Source organism: Sminthopsis crassicaudata, chromosome 5 (genome assembly GCF_048593235.1).
Source record: "Sminthopsis crassicaudata isolate SCR6 chromosome 5, ASM4859323v1, whole genome shotgun sequence".
NCBI lineage: Eukaryota > Metazoa > Chordata > Mammalia > Dasyuromorphia > Dasyuridae > Sminthopsis > Sminthopsis crassicaudata.
This window is the reverse complement of record NC_133621.1, coordinates 98,667,754-98,688,419: the sequence shown is the minus strand read 5'-3', so window position 1 is coordinate 98,688,419 and position 20,666 is coordinate 98,667,754. Positions and strand designations below refer to the sequence as shown.

The 20,666-nt window shown below is 34.6% G+C and overlaps 1 protein-coding gene across 4 annotated transcripts in view; it reads left to right on the top strand.

The window, feature by feature from the left end:
- The first annotated feature begins 585 nt into the window (after positions 1-585).
- The window catches only part of LOC141542936 (olfactory receptor-like protein OLF3), a 207,317-nt gene continuing 187,236 nt past the window's right edge, over positions 586-20,666 (top strand). For all 4 annotated transcript variants that reach the window (XM_074267661.1, XM_074267659.1, XM_074267660.1 and 1 more), the window contains exon 1: positions 586-1,258. The gene's annotated coding sequence lies outside the window, so the exon portion shown is untranslated. The remainder of the gene's footprint in view (positions 1,259-20,666) is intronic.

The following is a 20,666-nucleotide window of genomic DNA, read 5'->3' as shown; positions in this document are numbered from 1 at the left end:
ATATCTGTAAAAATTGGGAATGTGGATTGCATTACTGCCTTAAACAGTGAAACATGAATGATCATGGTTTTTCAGTCCTTCTATTAAAGACATCTGAAAAAAATACTTATAAAATCTCTTGTAATTTTAGGTCTTAGAGCACAGGGTGACAAAAGCTATCCATACTTGGGATATGTTGAAGTAACTTTGGAATTTCTTGAATTGTTGCTGGCATTACAGAGTAACAGATATTTGGTCCTGGTTTGTCCAGACCCTTTAGGCATCAGTGGGTCACCAGCCTTAATTAGAACTAATTTGAGTTTGTTTAGGATATCAGCTAAATATTGCAAACAATCTGGAACAAATTCCTGCATATTTTGACCCTTTATGTTACTTGTACAGAGGCATGCACAAGGCTAGTTAGATGGTGACAGTGATCATCATAAGAGTGAATCTCACTCTTCAACAATTGAAGTGTATCCTGAACTTGACTTTGGGGACTTTTTGGCACTTGAAGAAATGGAAACAAGGGTTACGATAGAAGCTCAGCTAGAGGACAGGTATTCTCACTGTTTGAGATGTGGAATATACAGAGAACAACTTACAATGTCCAGCTCACCAATTCACATCATTCTACTAAAGATCTAGAAAGATCCCTTTGATTAGAATGCATGACTTCAGAGAGCATATCAAGAATCGTCACAGAACCTAATAATCTATTTCTCCTAGTGATGATTCCAAAAAAGAATGGAAAGATATGTCTTTGTATAGGCTTGTAATCAGACTTGAATAGGAGATCATATCAAGGGTTTGTGATGTCCTTATTTGTTTTCTGTGTTGAATTTGCACAGTAGTTATTACCAGGTTCCTATGGCAGAAGAAGGCAATGAAAAGACAGCTTTCATCCATTCACCTGGATTTTACCTTTTCTAACATATGTACCAAAACATCTTAGGAGGAAATGTCACCATCTAAAGAATGATATAGAAAGTAGTTACTAACATAAATTAGCTGCCAGTGGTTGTGTACTTTGACTACATTGTCATCTTTGGAAAGACTGGAAGAATGAGAAGAAAAAAAGAGAGATGTAGCAGTCACATCATGACAATGACATGAGAACAGAGCAGTAGTTGCTGGTGCTGGCCATTTCTTCAGTTTCCTTCTGTAAGACAATGAGAGATGACCTCAATCTGAATGGAAAAAACTGGATGGTTCATGTCACTATGCTTTGTTGTGGCAACTAGCTTACCCAGAGGAGGAACAAAGAATAATTGGCAAGGTCAGTCATATTCCAGTCTTTTTCCATTTATATTTTCCTTAAATTCATTCTGTTAAAATATATGTTCCACCAGATTTTCTATTCTTTCTCATAAACAACTGTGGCAAACCCTGTTCTTATGTTTCTAAGTGATATTTGTTTGTGACAAGATGGTGTGATGGGAATCACACAGAAGAGAGGGATTCTTGTTAGCACAAGGCTGGTAACTCAATTCCTAATTCAAAGTTGGAGAGTTTTGCTCTTTAGGGGTAAAAGCAGAAACCATTTCATAGTGCTATACATAAAATATAACTTGTTAATCCATTCTCCTGTTGATGAGATCCCTTAGTTACCAGTAGTTTGATAACAAAAAAGAGCTGCTGTAAATATTTTTGTGTATATGATAATTTAAAAAATGTCTTGGTCTTTTTGTGGTATGGTAGGCCTAGAATGGCATTGCTCAGATAGGCAATATTGTAAAGGAACTTATAATTTAAATGGGTTTGGGGAAGATATGTACTCGAATTACTATTATACAAGGGAGAGGAAAGGTCTAGGTCATTTTCTTTGAGAAATGTGATTCTTCAGAGAAAAACTATCATGAATAAAATTATCTTGTGTTGAGCTTTTAAGAATGAAGAAGGCCTTAGAAGGTGGCAGTAAGGGCCAGAAAATAAGCCCATTCCAAGGATGAGGGATGGGATGTAAAAATATATCTGATATATTAGAGGATAGAACAAGAATGGAGGATGAAAAATAGTCTAATTTTGGCTTGATTGAAGAGTATATGGAATAGAAGAGCAGGTAACAAAGCTACACTTTTAGATTAAAGTTAGATTGTTGAATATTGTGGTCAGGATTTTGTTTAGTAGGCAAAGGAGGATAGCTTTTTTCAGTATAGAGAAGTTGCTTAATTAGAATAGTGCATTAATGACATATTACTTGGACAGCAATGTGAAGGATGGCATGGAGAGGGATCAGTTGAAAGCAAGAAGATGAGTTAATCTCTAATGATAATCTAGGCAGGAGATATATGGTTCTAAATAATAGTTGTTGCAGTAAGAATAGGAAGGAGAATGGAGAGATACAGAAGTAGAACTGAAGGGATTTGGAAAATATTATTGTTGTAGGAGATGAGGGAAGAAAAATGTCGATGACTAAGAGACAATGTTTATGCCATGATCAAAAAAGTTAATGGTAGGAGAAGGTTTGGGGAAGAAGTAGATGAATTCAGTTTTGATCAGACTTAGTTGGACATGTTAGTAGAACATTCAGATGAATAGTTTATCAGGCATATGGAAATAAAGAGCTGGAGTTCTGATGAGAAAGGTCAAGAGAGAGATGTAAATTTGGGAGTCATTTGCAGTTCAAGTATAGCGAATGAGGAGATGAGAAGAAAGAGTTAAAAAACAATTTGGGATGTTTTTTTCCCCATTTCCCACCATTTCTGTATCTTTTTTTTTTGTCCTGTACTTCATAATGGCCCCAGGAAATGTCACCTGGAAAACTCATCATCTTGTGAGTTTGCATCAGCCTTGGTAGTTATACCTCCTGGGTACCATCAGTATCCTTCTGGCTCTGTCACTGGAGGGCTAGAAGGCAAAGTAAATAACTCCTTCCAAAAACCTCCATACTAGTTATTTTCCTGCTCTCTCCTTTACAACAATTCCATATTACATGTGAGAAATAAAGATGGCCTCTGAAAACTTACAACTGACTTCAAGAAACTGAAGAAAGTCATCATGCTTATCTATATATCTGTTCCTAACATAGGTAGACCAGGTAACCCTGGTCTGGGGTGAGTAAAGTAACATTTTCAACCTTGCAAATGCTTTTTTTCCTTTCTTTTTTTCGATTGAGACTAACTCAGGAAGAGTTTATTTCCACTGGGGAAGAAATTCAATATACCTTCATTGTTTTTCCCCTAAAAATGTTATTTGAAATCTGATGTAAATTACCAATACAGAAAATTGAAAGAGGCTTCCCTTCTTGAGGGATGTACACCACTACATCAATAACACAATTTGGTTTATCATTGCATAGCTTTAGATCAGATCATAGTTTATATGAAGGACAAGGCATGGATAATTAATCTTAAGAAGATTCAGGATCCAGACTGCTCAATCCAATTTTGGGAAATACAGCAGGGGAGGGGGGAACTCAAAAGAATCTTATTATTTAGCCATTTTCTAATTCTCTGTGACATTACTTGAGATTTTCTTGACAAAAACACTGGAGTCCTTTGCCACTTACTTCTCTAGTTCATTTTATAGATGAGGAAAGGGGCTTGTGTCTTGCCCAGAGTCATCAGCTAGTAAGGGTCTGAAGCCAGATTGTAACTCACAAAGCTGAGTCTTTTTGATTCCAGGCCTTGCAGTCTATCCACTGTGCCAGCTAGTTGCAGAAGATTCCTGTCACACTTCCAATTTGAGCTACTAACAGCTGGCTTTCCCATACTCTAGGAAGGAAGACCAGAGATTTATTGGACTCTTCAAGTTTTGAAGAATCCATATTCTATCTATTGAGTCAGTCACAAGCTTGATTCCTCCAAATGGAGCCCCAAACAGATTACAGCCCAGAAAGGTGTAAAACACTTTGTCAAACAGTCTCTCCCCTTGGGCTCTTAGAACTCTACATGGCCCATGTTTCTTGAGATCTTTGTAAATAAAAACTAGGTTACATGAAGCCAGACTAAACCACTATTGTCTGGAGTTCCAAGTTTCCCAAAGCAGTCATTGATTATACCACTTTTGAAAAGCAATTGCTTGCCTCTTACTAGCCATATATATAACAAGGGCCATACAACCAGAATCCATCACAATGCTAGTGCTACTCCTTTCTCCTTCTTTCATCACATCCAGGCCCCTTTCCAGCCATTCCACAATATGTAACAGCACTGAGACTACTTTCTGATTGTCTTAGACAAGTCTGTGGAATAACTGACAGCTGATAGCTCCTTACAACTTTGTGCACACATAATTTGCCCTTCCTCTAGCACTCTCAGTTTTTGACCAACCTCTTTTTAGGGCATCTTCAGATTTTTCTTGAAGGATTTGGAAATCTTTCAAAATGCTTCTTGGGCCAGTGTTTTCCTAATTTTTCTTTCTTTCTTTTTTAAAAAAAAATAATTCTCCTCCTCTCCTCTGTTCTCCTCCCCTTACCATTCTTCTTCTAAGAGCACTAAAAATCTCTCTTCTTTGGAGACCTTGGAAATGGGCTTCTCAACCATATCTAACTCTTAGCATGGTGAGTGAAAGTATCTAATGTCCTATGAGTATACTCAAATGTCTCCCTAATTCAGTTTCTGGGCATTAATAGTTTCCCTAAGAAGAGGTTCCTCTCCTCTGTTAAAAGCAACATCTGATCCAATATGGTACTCCTGAGTTTCTCATTGACTACCCAGACCCATCCAATAACAAATGGGGAACATTGTGATATAAATGCTAGATGTGGCCAAATATCCTTATTCTCAAACACTTTCTTCTGTCACTCTTGGAAAATAAAGAGGATATGATCTCTGACTTTTGCCAAACTGGTGGGATTGGAATAGCAGGCAGCAATGTGACTTGCATTTGGTTATTTCTTTACCTCAGAATCTTATTTTTTACGTATTCCTGCAACTGTTTTTTAAAATTTGTACTGTGCTCCCACTTCCCACTATTTCCAGAAAGACACAGAGAAGAGGAGCCATTCTGCAAGGGTATACTGGTCAGAGCTAAAACTATCATGCATGACTGGGCCTCTGTCCCAAGTACTGACATGGGGGAGCATCTTTCATTTCTTCCTACCCTCTCCTCCTGATTCCAACCAATCTATCTGAGTGTTCAGCTTTTTTCCCAGAGAGCGATCCAGCAGCTTCTGGAGACGACAGCTCGCTACAATACTCTCTTTCAGGCCACCTTCCTAAGTCAGTAAACTGCTCCATTGAACTTCCTGACCCGGGGAACCATAATATTGGAACTCCTGGAATCAGCATCTGATTATTGGTTAGTTTCAAAGGTAGGGAACATTGCCAATAACCCCTCCTCCTCGTAGGCAGAGACTGACTATCTTATAACTGTTCCATAATCTTCTTAACTCACATAACAGTACAGTACCCTGCACAGATTAGTCAGTAAATGCCAGTGATAATATCAGTTAATATATTTCTTGTGAAACAAATTATTCATTCCTTCCATTTACTGCTGCTTTGCTAATCTCTGGAATTCAGAACAATCTTTGAAAATTCTTCTTCCCTGCTGTTCTTCCTAAACTTTTTCCTCATTCCAGCTCAGTGCCAGTCCTTTCCAATACCTTTTCTCCTCCTCTTTCCTTACCTGCTAGACCCACTGAAGCCCATATCTCTTATTAAGAAACTCCTCTTCATCCTACATCTCTTCCTCATATTTTAAAAATTTCTTGTATTCACAGAAATCTATCTGTGTTTTAAAGATACCACATGTCTTAGTTCCCTCTCGAGGTCTGGCTGCTATTTTTCTCATTTCCCTTGCTCCATAAGGCCAGCAGGAAGAGTTAGTATATCTCTTGAACCCCTCGGCCACTTTCAAATGTCCTCCTTAGATCAGTGTTATTCAGCAGTTGCCTCTCCTCCTTTAAAATTAACTCTATCTTGCCAAGATGTTTGTTGTTGTCATTTATAGACTTCTAGGTCACTTTCTTTTCTTCCAGTTTAATGTTAAAAGTACCCCACCTTCCACTTTCTTCAAACATTTTTATCTCCTCATTCCTTAATGTATTTTGATAGACAAGAATAGGCATAAAAAGATGCACAACCCCTCATCCCACTTCCCAGGTAAATTCAATGTGTCCTACCAGGTGCCATAATTCCTAGCTATGGGTCTGATGATAGAATTACTGTCATGAAACTGTCATCTATACTTATGCACATCCTGTGCTCTGGGTCTAATCATTGCATACACTGCAGTTGCCCTTTCAAAATGGAAGAGAAGAACCCAGAAAATTTCAATTTAAGTTAAGTAGTAATCATTAAGCAAGCACTTAATCACCTTGTATCTACCAGAAACTGTTTTAGTAAATGAAAAAAATATATGGAGAATAACTTTTTACTATTGCTCTTTATTCTGGTATATACTATTTTAAGAGAGGGAAGAAAAGAATAAATAATATTTATTGTGAAAATCAAATTATATATTGTTCCTGGCATATGGTAGGCATTGAATAAATAATTTCTTCTCTCCCTCCTTTCATTTCTTCTTTCTTTCCTTTACAATATTCCCCAAAAGTGGTTGTGCTTCTCTGAAGGGGAACCCAATATCTCTAAAAGCAGTTCATTTTCTTTTTGGATTTTTAGGGAGTATTTCTTTTTGTGTATCATAAGGCTGACTTTTTGTAATTTTTAATTCATCACTCTGAATACTGTCATCTTAGGCAAAGAAGTCTAAAACATCTTCTAAATAGGAGCCCTTTAAATACTTGAAATCATATTGCCTCTAAGGCTCCTTTCCCCCATCTAAACACTCCATATCCCTTCAACTGATCATTATGAGGCATACTTAGCCATCATCTAATTATCCAAGTTGCCTTCCTCTAAAGAAGCTTCAACTTTTTTCTAAAATGTGGGGCCTGATGAGAGTGAGAACAGCAGAATTAACACCTCCTTGGGGGAAGCTGTCATGTCATGTTTTTTTTTACTTATTAAGCTTGGACTCCACCTTTTCCAATTTAATGAGTTCCCTTTTGGATCAAGGAATGTACAATCCAATATTCTAGTGTCATAGTGAGAATGTGTGTTCTTGAATGTAGTTCTTCACAGTAGCATATTTATATCAACAGCATAGCCAGCTATTTTTAGTGAAGATACAGAAACACATTGGTGACATTTAGGCTTCATTCTGTGGCTAATTAAGAAAGCTAATCTAATAGTCCCACTAAAACATCCATTTGGATTGCTTAAGATTGCATATTTGGACTATGTAGTATAGGAAGTGAGAAAATAGTCTTCCCAGAATCATAGCATTTCCTGAGTTGAGTGGGATTTCAGAAGTCATTTAGTCCAAAGGACTAAGCACAATACATCTAAAATCTTTGCTTGGAGATCTTCAATAAAAGGAAACTGATGACCTCTGGTGGTAACCTCTTCTACTTTTGAATTCCACTAAACTACTTTTTCCTTACATGAAACTTCATCTTGCTTACTTGTCTGCTCGTAAATATCGATCCTTATTCTTCCCCCAAGGATCAAACAGAAGAAGTCTTTCATATAATATTTTTCATATTAATAACTTTTCAGTTATCTGGAAATGGCTATCATGCCCTTTAATTTCTTCCTTCATTCTGAGTTTTCTCTTCTCTAAGCTAAACATAAACAATCTCCTTTAAAAGATTCTTATGTAGTGTAGAACATGACATCTTTTCCCATTCTGTATGCTTTTTTCATTATACTTAAAAGTATATGGGGCCATTTGCACATGGAATATATGCCTCATATCAAGAAACAAAATGCAGGGTTTTTGTTGTTATTTTTTTTTCATTTAACTGGTTATCACTCCAAATTTCTATCCCATTTTATCTGCTTTGTTTTTTGCCTCTATTTATTTATTGACTAAGAGAAGTTCAGAGAAAAGAATGTTCTAAGGGTTTTTTGAGCAGTTGAAAGCAGCTTTGAAAGGCACCACCCTGATTGTTAAAAACAAACAAACAAACAAAAAAAAAATTTCTTCATGGCTATGGATTCCTAAAAGCAGAGCCAAAAAGTGTATTTGATGCACAAGGAGTATGGAGAAAGGAATTCTTTCTTTCTTTCTTTTTTTTTTTAAAAGCAGAAATTTGTTACCAAAAGAGCAAATACTGGCTATATTTTATATATTCCATGCCATCAAAGACTCAGATTCATAGATTTTAGGACTTGAAAGAGCATTAGAGATTACCTAGTTCAACTCTAGCACTTTGCAGATGAGGAATCTGAGACTCAAAGTGCCTGTCACTTAGGAGGCACTTAACAAATATTTCTTGACTATTGATAGATTAAATTGATGTAACTGGAGCAATCCAGCTAGGAAGTGATAGAGCCAGATCTAGAACCTAGAACTTTGTGGCCACTTATTCTTGTCATGAAGTCATGATAATAAACTCCAATATTATCTGTAGTAAATATAGCTTACATTTCCAGAAGATAATAATGCTCATATTCAGTTGGATTCTATTCCCAAACTTCTGTACTCTGTTGCTGCTAAAAGTTTTGGGGATGGCCTTTTCTTGTGCTGTGTATTTCCTAGCCATTCATTCATTCTTTTTGTTTTCTTTTGGACTGAATATATGGTTTCTTTGACACAGGGAACTAAATGAGGAAAATTCTCCTTTATATGTAGATCCATAGCAATTTTTCAATGTTAGACCTTTGAGAGTGGTCCAGGGACACTGAAAGGTTCACTAATTAACTAAGAATATATACAATAAGTAAGAGATAGGAATTAAATGCAAGTATTCCTTGTATATATTCCTTTATTCTTGTTTTTGTTTTTGGGGGGTTTAGGCTTAGTACTACCTACTCACAACTATCTGCAACCTACTAAAATTGTCTGCAAATGTGCTACAATGACCACCTCTCCAATTGGTTTAAAATACAGAATGAGATATATTTTTCAATATGGCTAATGAGAAAATTCTCTAAACACTTTTTGAGGAAAAATAATAAAAATTAAATTTAAAATAAAATATGGTGACCTACCATTTGATGTTCACCATTTCCCAATATTTGATTTTAAGGTTTTTATACTATATGTTCCATTTTTAAAGTATCCTATAGTGAAAGATATTTCTTTCTATTTTTATTTAATTTTATTAAAAAGTTTGTAATATCTAAGTTTCTTTTTTTGGTTGAATTTATCAAGTTCTGAGAGGGAACAGTTGAGGTTCCTCTGTAGTATGGTTTTGTTATCTATTTTTTCTTGTAACTCTTAACTTCTCCTTTGAGAATTTTAATACTATATCACTTGTTGCATACATGTTTAGTATTGATGTTACTTTATTATCTATGGTACCTTTTAGCAACATGGAGTTTCCTTTCTTGTTTTTTTTTTTTTTTTATTAGTTCCACTTTTGCTTGGTTTTGTCTAATATTACCATAGCTATTTTCACTTTTGTATTTTTTTGGGGATTCAGACCCACTAGGGGCACTGTTGGATCAAGGGGTATGCACAGCTTGATTGTTGAATTAGTTCACAATTCCACCAATGATGCATTAACATCCCAGTTTTCCCATATCCCCTCCAACATTTATCATTATCTTTTCCAGTCATTTTAGCCAATCTAAGAGGTATGAGATGGTACCTTAGAGTTGTTTTAATTTGCATTTCTCTAATCAATAGTGATTTAGAACATTTTTTCATGTGACTACAGATGGATTTAATTTTGTCACCTGAAAACTGAACACATCCTTTGACCATTTATCAATTGAGTAATGACTTGTATCCTTATAAATTTGACATGGTTCTTTATGTATTTTAGAAATGAGACCTTTATCAAAAATACTAGTTGTAAAGATTTTTTCCAGCTTCGTATTACCCTTTTAATATTGTTTCTGTTGGTTTTGTGCAAAAACTTTTAAATTTAATGTTATCAAAGTTATTCATTTCACCCTTCATAATGTTCTCTAGTTCTCTGGTCACAAATTCCTCTCTTCTTCAAAGTTGTATGCAAAATCCTTTGCTCTCCTAATTTATTTATGATATCATCCTTTATGCTCCAACCATGTACTCATTTTGAGCTTATTTTGGTATGGGGTGTAACATGTAGTTTTGTGTTGAGTTTTTGACATATTATTTTTCAGTTTTCCCAGTGAATTCTTATTCCAGAAATTGGAGTTTGGAGACTTATCAATTACTAGATTACTACAAGCCTTGATTATTGTGTCATGTGTAGATCACTGTACTATGTGCTTGGGACACAAATCAAAAACACTTTCTGGGGACAACATGGCATAAACAAGTTTAAGAAAAAGGGGAATGACTCCCTTTAGCATGAGCTCTCCCACAAATCCTTTTGAACATCTTTAAATAATGCCATAAAATAATTCTTGAACTAACAGAATCCACAAAGGACATGTAAAGTAATTTTCCAGCTAATGACAGCTAAGAAGGTCAACAGAACATTTGTCTCATCTAAGTGAGAGGGAGCATGTTCCAGAGCAGGTCATGCGAACATAGCCTTGGCCCCAACCATCTAGAAGCAGGCATTGGGAATTACTGCTGTTTCAGCTCCTTTCAGAGCTCTCAGCATACAGAAGGTGAGGTAGTAGAACTAGTCATGAGATTATAGTTTTTTTGCCAGCACTGAGAGTATAATCTCCTTCTGCATGTAGCACCATGATCTACACATAGTAATTACTTAATAAATGAATTATTTAGTCTTTTTTGCACTTAATAGTATTTTATTTCTTATATGTAAAAAGATTTTTCAGCATTGATTTTTGTAAGATTTTGAGTTCCAAATTTTTCTTCCACATATCACATATATGCTACATGTAGCCACAGTAGAGTGGGGACCCTCGTCTTAATTTCAGGGCAGAAGTACTTCCTGTGGTTGCTCACAGACCAGACCACAGGTCAGGAGACCCTATCTCCTTAGAACATCTCACCTTGAAAGAAGTGAAAATTTACATGTACCTGAAAGTATCTCTGAAAACAGCCACACAAAAAAACAACTGAATCTTGAGACACTGTGTATACCTTGTACACTGGAAGCACAGTTCTTCTTTAACAGAGTTAAAAGTAAAAATAAATAGACTGGAATAATGAACGAACAACAGTAAAAATTCTTACCATAGAAAATTACTATGGTGACAAGGAAAATCAGAACACATACAGAATAAGATAATAAGGTAAAAATTCATACATTCAAAACCTTCAAGAAACATATGACTTGGTCTCAGACCATGGAATTGCCCAGAAATTATTTTGAAAATCAAGTAAGAGAGGTAAAGGAAAAAACTGGGAAGAGAAATGAGAATGATGCAAGAAAATAATGAAAAATGAATTAATAATTTGTAAAAGTGGACTCAAAAACATTGAAGAAAATAAAACCTTAGAAAATAGACTAGACTATATGATAAAGGAAGTACAAAACTCCAATGAGGAAAATGCCTTAAAAGAAAGCAGAATTGGCCAAATGCAAAAAAGGGCATGAAAATTCACCAAAGAATAAAATCTCCTTAAAAAGTAGAATCGGTTAAATGGGAAAGAGGTTCAAAATCTCATTGAAGAAAATAATTTAAAAGAATTAGAACTGAGCAAATGGAAACTAATGACTTTATGAGAAATCAAGAAATAACAAAACATGACCAAGAAAGTTAAAAAAAAAAATTGACCTAGAAAAAAGATCCTAGAGACATAATTTAAACCTTATTGGACTACCTAAAAGTCTGAGAGACTAGATATTATCTTTGAAGAAATTGTCAAGCAAAGTGTCCTGATGTTCTAGAACAAGTAGGTAAAATAGATATTGAAAGAATACATTGATCACCTCCTGAAAGAAATCTCCAAATGAAAACTCCTAGTAATATTTATAGCCCAATTTCAGTCAAAGACAAACTATTGCACACAAACAGAAAAAAAAATTTGGCTATTGTGAAGCCACAGTCAGGATAACACAAGTTTTAGTGGCTTCTATGGTATAGAATTGGAGTGGTTGGAATTTAATATTCCAGGGTAATGGAACTAGGATCACCACCAAGAATCACTACCTAGCAAACTGAGTATAATATTTCAGGGGGAAAATAAATATTCAATGAAATAGAGAATTTTTATCAAACTTTTAATGAAAAGGTCAGAGATGATTATAGAATTTGATTTTCAAATACAGGATTCAAGAAAGGATAAAAAGGTAAACATGGAAGTGAAATCATAAGGGCCTTAATAAGGTTGAATTGTTTATATTCCTACACAGGAGGATATCCATGTAACTTGTATGATTTAACTATGCACATATAACTTTGATTCACTTATAACTTATAAGAACTTTCTCATCATTGGGGCATTTGTAAGTAGTATATATAGACACAAGGCACATGAGAAAATGTGGATGTCTAGCACCAATGCTCTTATTAATCTCTGATCTTGAACAAATGGAACTTTGAGGTCTACTTGGGCCTCAATTTTCTTCTCTATTAAATTAGGAGAGTGGATTGTAAAATTTCTAAGATTCTTTCTATCTCTCAACTCCTAGAATCTTAAAGTTCTTTGATTTCAATTCTCTGTCTTCATCCCTAATCTCCATTCTAAACTCTAATCAAATATTTCCAACTATAGCCTGAACCTAACAAGCTCTATGGAGTCTTCAGTCATTTACTATCCATTTCTACTTTTCCCATTATAATTCAAATCCATTACTTTATGCTCGGATTACTTTATTGATCAACTAATTCAAGTTTTCATACTTTAGACTATAAGATAGACCATGAATGTATTCACCAAAGCTCTAACACAGTGGTTTTTGGAGATGTAGAGGACAGGTACAGAGAGCAAAGGAGAAAATAGGAGCCAGATGTAAGAAGACAATTTCTGTAATCTTCCTTTGCATGTAAAGTACATTGATATTAGAGTTAAGATACATAGTTTTGAATTCTTTGCTCAAACTACATGATTTGAGGCAAATCACTTAACCTTTCAAAGTTATTATTTTCTTCCTGTAAAATGGGCATAAATATTTTTATTACTTAACCTACATGATTATTTGACTATCAAACAAGATAGCAGATAATACATGATAATTGAATTGAAAGACTATACAGGCCTATGTAAATTCAGCTATTACATTTTTTTTTTTTCAATTGAGCCTGCTTTTGGGGTAGGGATAGGATTAATCTTTTAAAAATGAAACTTTATTTCTCTGGCAAAATGTCACCTCCTCCAAAAGTTCATTGAAGGGTTACAACTCTCCCATCTCCAAGTTTGGAATGAGAATTTTTTTTTTATTGTAACAAGTATAGTTTCTTTATTTAAAATGTTTTAAGGGAAGACAATGGATTTCTTTGAAAAGCTGGCTTTCATTCAAATGCAAATGTTTATTATGAACATCCAAATATAGAAACTTTAAAGGAGATAAAGTAAATGGAATAGAAGAGAATCAAGTGATTTTTATGCTATTTGGGCATAGAATTGTGATGACAAATTTTTGAAATCATTTTTTGTTTGTCAGCAAAAAAAAAATAGAGCTGAGAGCCTAGGAGAGAGAGAGTAGTGTACAGAGAATTTAGAATGTGCTGGAAACATAGACTAACTGAAAAATTAGTGGCCAATATCCAAAAGATGAGAGAAAATCCAAAATGGTCTATTTTAAGGTGAGGGAGCTGAGAGGGCTGAGTGAATATCCTATGGAGGAAGGATAAATGACAAGAGTTTGAGAGGTATAGAAAGGTAATAGAATTTTAGAGTTAGTGCTGAGGTGATGGACACCAGCTGATAGTGGAAGTAATTGTGTGGACATCAATTTTCTTTAAAAACTAGAAAAGTGTAAGCCTGTAGTTTCAAAATGGGCACAATGAAAATAACTGTAAAGTTCTAGTTTGGCTTTCTTGAGGTCTTTGGACCTTCGTTTCAGCTTAGTAATCATCATGAGAATAGCCAGGGATAAAGTCCAAATTCTTTATTATCTCCTTCAAAGTCTATCTCTTTCACTTGGGGCCTGGCCAGCTTTCAGGAGGGCCTTCAGATGGGACTTGGTTTCAGTAGAGAAATGAAGGAGATCCACCAGGAGCCTGATCAAAGATGGCATGTCTCTCTGAGTCCAAGGGCTTGTGCTCCAGCCTCCAGCCACCACAAAGGTGGGAGATGGAATGAATGTCTCTCCTTGGCTCCGAGAGCTTGAGCTCCCACCTCCAGTTCTCTGTCCTCTCCAAGTCTGTGTCCAGCTGAGTTTGTCCCAGTTTATATGTTCTATTACAGTTAAATCCATTCATCATACTGAGTATAAGCCAATCATTATATCACTAGGGAACCATTATTTGTTGTAAGATTAAATCAATCATACTGAACTAGAGAACTATTAATCATCATGCTAAACTAGATAACCATTGTCTGTCTTATCAATTGCACTGAGTTAAGAATCCTTGTAAGAATCCTTGTTTCAGAGTTCTGCCACATTACAAATAACTGTGTTGAAGAATAAAGTATATTAGTCAGAGGTCAATAAGTTTAAGGTTATACATATCTATTTAATAGCTAATAATAATTAAAATTTAACCATTTTCAAACTGAAAGTGCCTATAAAGTTCACAAATTTAACCTATTATAGATGGCAACTGGAAGGGAAGTCATTCTAGGGATAATGAATAGGGTGAGCAAATGTAGTGAGGCGAGCACATGTACATTTTGCTTAGGAGACATCAGGGAGATTAGTATGATAGGAAGAGTATATTTTGGAGATTAGTGAAGATAAGTTTGAGAAAGTAAGTTAGGATCAGGTGTTGTAGAAGTCTTTGAATTCCAGACTAAGTTTGTGTTTCATTCCATAAATATTCATCCCAGGTGAATGTTATGAGGAAAATGATTATTTAGAAAGAGCAAAAACCTATCATTGTGCAGAATGGGTTGGAGCACAAAGAAACTGGAGTCAGGGAAAACAAATAAGTAATTATAACAATCTGGATTCAAGGTAATAAAATCTTACTAAATTTATGACCATAGGAATAGAAAGCAAGAGAGAGATTGAAAGAGAAATCAACTAGACTTGATGACATATTACATGGAGCAGCATCAAGGAGGAAGAGTTGAAGATAACAGTTGTTTTTGAGCCCAATAATTGGGGAAATGGAAATTTATAGAAAGAGAAAATCCAGGTGGGAGGGGAATAGCACTCACAATTGAACCTCAGAACATTGTTAGAATTTTTTTTTTAAATTTTTTTTACTCTTGAATAATAGTGAACCTACTGTGATGGTGTCTTCCTGTTTTGCTTTTACTTTTATCAGTTTCTAATTGTCCTCTATGATGTCTGGATTCTCAGAACTCTCCTTGACTGAGCACAGGGGAAAAAACTACTAAAAATAATAATTTTTTTTAGTTTAACAAAAAGTAGGTCGACAGATGAAGAAAACATCATCCATACTTTTGTATTATTTTAGCCTTATCTTAAAATCTTGTTTTGTTTTAAAATACTTTCATTCCTTGTCCTACCAGATTTAATCAAAACATCAAGGCCCCTGATTCTCTCTCTCTCAGAGTCATTTATTTGTTGGTAATATGAGAATATAGAAAAGGGGAGGGAAGATGATGATAATAGCTAACAATCACATAGAACTTGTTTGCCAGGAATGGTACTAAGCAATTATTTGGCTAAGGTTATTTCTTGGACAAAATACCTAATGACAGTGGTTAGTACATGGTGGGTATTTAATAAATGATTATTGATTCTGTATTTGATAATTATTTAAGCTGTCATTGTTGTATCTCTTTGATTGTAGTTTATAGATTATAAGAGTAATAGGCTAGATTTGGAAGGGAATTCTAAGTCCATCTATTTCAAAGCAAATTGCATACATTGCCTCATTTGATCTTTGTTCTTATCCCATAATATAGGTATTTCAGATACATATATATATATGTATATATATATATATATATATATATATAAATAAATATGATTATATCTATATACATATTAAATGTCCATTTTACTGATTAGAAAAATGAGACTTAGAAAATTCAAGTGAATTGTCCATAGTAATAGAAATAGTAAGTGTCAGAGATAGAACTTGAAACCAGATCTCTCCTAATTCTGAAGTCAGAATTATTTCTGCTCCTTCTTAATACTTCTGACTAGTAGAAATCAAGGTCAGATTTTCCCAGGGGAAAATCATATAATTTTTATTTTTTGAGGCATTGAAGAGGAAACAAGTAGAGTGCCTGACTGATCTCCTTGACACTCTTTTCCATTGACTAGTCTTTTAGAGATATACATAGATCACTCTCAGAACTGAGTCTTCAACAGTTATAAGATTCATTCAACAGTTAATAAGGCCACTAGACTGGGTAAGACATTGGATAAGGCAATGGGGCTGGAATCCAGAAGGTCTGTGATTTAAAATTTATCTCACAGCCTTACCAACTGTCTGATCTTGGCAAGTTACTTAATCTCTGTTTGCCTCAGTTTCCTTACCAGTAAAATGGGGTTATAATAAATCTCCCCATTAAGGTTATTATAAAGATAATGAAATATTTTTAAGCAAACTTTATTTAAGAAATAGTCTTTACCTTCATGAAGGTTACTGTCAAGTAAAACAACACTTTATGCATTCAATATTTTATGGATTCTCACAATAACCTTGTGAAAGAGGGAATGCAAGCATATTAATTGGTACACTATAGAATGGGGATTTAAAATCAGCAAGGAACAAGGGGTGCTTAAAAACAGAACTGGCATAGTTCTAGAGAGACAGAATAATGGAGAGCAGAGAATGGCCAACTGCTTCACCTTGATTTTAGACCCTAGGCAAGGCCTGCTAGACTGTTAGTCACAGAAGGGTTATAGCTATCTGGCAAGAATCAGACTTGTTAATTCATCTGAAACCATGAGAACTCATTATTACTCTTCTAGTCACTAGGGGTTTAATTAAAAAAAATATTTTGCTGCAACTGCCAAGTGGTATCTGGGACATAATTTAGTGTGATTTAGTGTCAGTTATCTACCTTGTGACATTGAATGTATAGAAAGGAGTTGTGGGTGGAAACAGGATAAGAAAAGAAAAGAAAGAGATGGAAGGAGGGAGGGTGGAAGGAAAAAAAGAGAGGGGGGGAAGGGAGAAATAGAGAGCTGTCCCAAATAGAGAAACACAACCCAAGAGAAATCAAAGACAGAGATTTAATTAAAGCCCAGATGGATAATTTGCAACTGTAAGTTTGACCCTGAAAAATAGAATGTCTCCTTGGGGAGTGGCAGGGGTAAGGAGTCATTCATTTCTTCATAGGTTGCTTTATGTGGATATTTCTATACAGACTAGCTCTAAGCCTTTGTAGACCTGCCTCTGGGGCAAAGAATTCTCTCCTATACACTAACACATATAGACAAATATAGTCCTTCCCTCTTTCCCTTTACTCTTACCATGTACATATAAAACATAAACAGACAATGTGCGCATAATGGACAAATGAAGGGCTGGTATCTTCCAATGCTTCACAAAAGAATTAGATAAGCAAGCTAACACCGAAAGTGGTCCCTTCTGTGAGAGTTGTCTAACTGAAGCATGTAAAAAGGAGTCTGTTGTTTTAGCTGTTGACATCCAAGGGAACAGAAGGAAAAGACAGCAAGGGGAAGGTTCTAGGGCAGCTTAATGAGCCCTTCACACTGAGGAACTGGACTGACACTTTTAAATTAGGGCAGCCTTCTGTATTCCCTCAAAGTTGTAGGTAGTATGGTTCATTAGAAAGAACACTGACTATAATCAGAGGACCTGAGTCAAAATTCTATGTGTGTTTTTGCACTTAATAGTGTTTTTTTCCAATTATAAATAATGATAGTATTTAACATTCATCTTTCTAAGATTTTGAGTTCCCCCAGGCAACAAGTAATTCTATATAGGTTGTACTTATATAATTATTTAAAACATAATTCCATATTAGCCATATTTTAAAAAAATAATTAATCATATTTTGAAAGAAGAATCAGAACAAAGGGGAAGAAGCATGTGGAAAAAAACCAAAAAACACATAAAAAGTGAGAATAACATGCTTTGATCTATATTCAGACGCCATAGTTCTTGTCTGGATGTGGATTACATTTTTCTTGTTAGATCTTTTGGAATTATATGCAGTGTTCTCCTAGTTCTGCTCACTTCACTCAGCATCAGTTCATGTAAGTCTTTCCAGTTTTTTTTTCTGAAATCCACCTGCATATTATTTATTACAGGACAATGGTATTCCATTATACTCATATGCTACAACTTGTTTAGTCATTCCCCAATTGCTGGGCATCCCCTCAATTTCTAATTCTTTGTCCCAGAAAATATCTGCTGTATACATTTTGTTGCATGTGGATCCTTTTCTATTTTGTATGATATTTTTGGGATATAGTCTTAAATAGTGGTATTGATGGATCAACAAGTATGCACAAATTTATAGTCCTTTGGGCAGAGTTCCAAATTGCTTTCCAGAATGGTTGGATAAGTTCACAACTTTGGACAATTAATATATTCTCCCTGTGTTTTTTTTTTTTTTTTGAAAAAAAAAAAAGAACAAAAAAGATAGAAAATGTTTATTCATCTATAAATACATCAGTTGCACATCCTTTTTAGTTTTAAATCTTTTCCATTTCTAGAATTATGATTCTATGTCACTTAAATTGGGATAAAGACGGGATACTACCAAGAATGTTGCCAGGAGCCTCAGGCAGAAAGCTCTCCGGGTCATAGCAGAGAGAAAATCTTAAATGTATTAAGACTGCTGAATCCATGTTTGGGGCAGTTCAGAGAGCTTTGGCAATCCTGTAGCTTCTCAATCAGAGTTACTCAAGATTTTTATGAGAAAGAGTAGGGTCTCACTTTGATGGATCTGATTAGTTTCTTGCTCATGGGGAAAAAAAAACTATAAAGATATCAAGAAGTTAGAAAACTGGGAATTTCTAGATATAGATTGTTATTTTTAAAAGTACAGTGAAGAGAGGAGAAGCTGAGTCACAAAGAAGAAACAGTCAGTTTACAACCTGTTAAGATAAAGGAATAATAGGTCCAAAAACCCTCCACAAGCTTCCTGGGTGGTAACACTATTTCCTTCTAATCCCATGATCCTTATGCTCAACAATATTTAATCTTCCTACTCTCAACAGGGGAGGGGGACTTCTTTCTTCCTAGACCTCTCAGAGAAGAAATCCTGTCCACCACCATGTTTCATGTCCTTTGTTCAATGATTTTTACTTGTTTATGACTCCATGATCCCTTCGAGAGTTTTTTTTTTTTTTTTTTAAGCAAAAATATTAGAGTAATTCGCCAGTTCCTTCTCTAGCCCCTGTTATGGAGAAGGAAACTGAGAAAAACAGGATTAAGTGGCTTTCTGTGTGTCTGTGTAGCTAGGAAATATCTGAGGTTGGATTGGAACTCAGGATTTTGTTTTTTTTTATGACTTTAAAACTACACTTTATCTTTTGTCTGTTTACCCTTCATTAGTTGCTGGTTTAAACAAAAAGCAAATAATGAGTATTAAAAACTAGATCAGAATTACTGAAATCACCTATTTTCTTCATCAATACATTATCTTGATGGGTAAATAAAGAAAATTCTGTAGAAATAGTATATAGATTCCAACTAAGTCTCTTTGGATAAATATATTTTAATTATTATAACAAATGAGAGTTAATGGATATCAATTTGGAAAAAGCTTATAGTGGAATGTTTTATAATTAGCCCAGTCCTATTTATAGCATCAACAACTTTGCTAAATACCTAGAAAACATATTTGTCAAATTTGGAGATGAAAATGTTAGAAGGAGAAAGAAAAGAAACTACATTTTGGTTAAACTGTGTATTGGTACAAATATTTTGGAAAGTAATTTAAAATCATGAGAGAAAACTTTTTGATCTAATGACCATAGGATTTAGTATTTATCCAAAGGACATTAGACAGAAATAAATATCCTAAACTGTACTAAAATTATTCTGTAATAAATGTTCCTAGCAACACTTTTTGTGCAAAAACTAGAGACAATGGAAGCCCATTGATGGGGGAATGACTTGACAAATTGTGTTATGTAAAAGTCAGTGAAAGAACAAAGTCATTTCTGTAAGATATGGTAAATTTAAAGAAATTCAGAGAAACATGGAAAAATTTGTATGAATCAATATAGGATTCTGATGAAAGAATAGAAAAATATGCATATTGATCACAGCATAAATAAAAACAAATACTGAGCCATTGCAATCACATTAAATAAAAGGACCAATCTTTGCAGTAGAGGCCCCATGATGATTTATACTTCCCTTCTTTTGAAATAAATGATAGACACAAATGAAGAATGCTGTATACACTGTCATACTCCCTTTTATGGTTTATGATTTATATGGCTAAACCTATAGAGATTTGTAGGAGAAAATTTTAAACTGAAAATAAAATGAAATTTCATTAAAAAGAAGAAAAAAGTACTTATTTAAAAATAAAATGTACAAGGACAGCATTTAGAGGGTAGATTTAATTTAAAAGAAATTAATCATTTTCTTTTTTCTGTGAAATGAAAGGCTAGTACTGATTGGGACTAAGATGATAATATTTGTGAGACTCTTTCCATGATACCTCTTAGAATTGTAGGTATATCCAGCTAGTTTTTTCTCCTATTCACCTTTAATAGTGAGCACACATGTAAGGCATAGACAAATACAGATCTGGACCTTTAGTCTTATTGATCTAAGGCCTTACTAAAAGGAAGCCTTGATTGGAGTGTTACAGGAATTTATATATGCATGATTCTATGCTATTTAATATATTTTAAGCAC